Raw genomic sequence first — 1,845 nt, 5'->3', positions numbered from 1 at the left:
GGGTGCCGGGTGTGTGTGTGGGCCCACCATTGGTGGTTTGTGCTGTCGTGGAGAAAGGGGGTTTGAACACGGCTGTCATTGTTGCGCCTGTTGCCGGCATGCTGTGCCTGAGCTCTGTGCTGTGGGACCGGGAACACCCCCCCACCCCCCGTGCCTGTGGGATGTCCCTGCACGTGTACCGGGTGCCTCCTGTGACAACTTCTGACCTTTTGGTGTCTGGTCCTGTCATCATGACTGGCCGGCCTGACTCAATTCCTTCCTCCTTTGAGGGGTGGGGAAGGTGTGCCAGGGACAGCCTCCCTCTGTGAAGGCTCTTGACCATCAAACCTCATATGACTCTTAGCGATGGGTCACTGGGCTCGTGCGTGAATGAAGAACGCAGCCAGCTGAAAGAATTAATGTGAATTGCAGGACACATTCATCATTGACACTTTGAATGCACTTGTGGCACTGGGTTCTTACCAGGGCTATGCCTGCTTGAGCGTTGCTTGATGATCAATCGCCCCTGGGGTGTGCCTCCGGGCCTCCACAGGCTTGCTGGGCTGCTGGTTTCCCTCGCAGGGACCCGCTGAAGGGGCCTCCCTCACCCCTAAGTGCAGACCTTGGCGGTGTGCCCCTCCTCTTCTGTCTGATTCCCCTGACATAAGCCCCACGTTGGTGTGTGGGGTGGTGGCGACAGGCCACTGGCCTCGACGAGGGAGAGAGACCGGGAGGGCTGTCTCACGCCGAGCTTTCTCCCGTGGCTGCCTGGTCCCATCTTCTCTGGAGCTTCCTTGTGGCAGGCGTGGGCAGACTGTCCCTCTTCTCGGGGTTTACCTGGGAGAGCCCGATGGGGGAGTTCCCATGCCCATTGCTTGCGTTGGTGGTTGGGTTGGTGCTGGGTGTTGGGGATGAGGTTTGGGTGCATAAGGGTTTCGTGTCTGGGTCGCCATCGTTTAACCTCCGCCCACGGTGGTGGCCCGGTGGTCTGGCCCGACTCCTCCCCGCCCCCTCCTCTTCCCTGGCATCGCCAACTGAACCTGCCCTGTACCTATGGGCAGCTGGGTCACGTCCCCGCCGTTGTGTTGCCCGTTCGGGGCCGCGCGCCCCACGGGAGGCCGCGGCGTTGTCGGGGATCATGCGTCCACCCCTGTGTTGGCTGCCTGTCCGGAGCCCGAGTGTGGAGATTGTGATGGGGTTGATGCCGTGTCTTGGCCGGTCCCCGCCTGGCCTACGGACGCCGAGGGCGCCTGGTGAGAGAAGGGCTGTCCATTGGTGGGGGGGGTGGTCTGGTGTCGTCGGGAGGTAGAGAGGGAAGAGGGGACCTCACGCTGGCCCCCGGCCCCGTCCGCGGCCGGCGGGCGCCCCTTTCCAAGACCCCCTCTCTCGTGCCTCATGGTGTGCCCCTCGGGGTCGGGGGTGGTGGTGGGCGGTTGAGGCGCGGTCTTCTCGCCACCCGCCCGGTTTTGTGCCTGCCAGCCAGTGCTATATCCCATCGTACTCGCGTCCTCTGACATGCTCTGCTTTCCCGCTGGCCTTTGCGACTGACACACCTCGGCTGCTGCTGGGGTCGTTGGAGGGTGTGCGGCAGTGGATGTGTGTCTGGAGGGCTGGGGACGGCGGTTGACTGTGGCGCCGCCTGCTCCCTCGAGTGTATGCGGCTGCTCCCGCCTTTCCCCTCGCCTTCCTGGGCATCTGGCGTGGTGGGATGTGCCGTCATTCCGCCGCCATGCCGCCATGCCTCCCCTCTGAGATGTAACCTCAGATCAGATCTGGTGACCCGCTGAATTTACTCATATTAGTTAGTGGAGGAAAAGAAACTAACCAGGATTCCCTCAGTAATGGCGCCTGAACAGGGGAGAGCCC

General features: G+C 62.8%; 1 pseudogene; it reads left to right on the top strand.

Annotated features, from left to right (window-relative positions):
* Positions 1-334: 334 nt before the first annotated feature.
* On the top strand, positions 335-487 carry LOC123629118 (annotated as a pseudogene).
* Positions 488-1,845: the final 1,358 nt, after the last annotated feature.

This window comes from Lemur catta, chromosome Y (genome assembly GCF_020740605.2).
Source record: "Lemur catta isolate mLemCat1 chromosome Y, mLemCat1.pri, whole genome shotgun sequence".
Taxonomy (NCBI): domain Eukaryota; kingdom Metazoa; phylum Chordata; class Mammalia; order Primates; family Lemuridae; genus Lemur; species Lemur catta.
The sequence above is the reverse complement of the archived record's forward strand: the minus strand, read 5'-3'. Positions and strand labels throughout refer to the sequence as shown.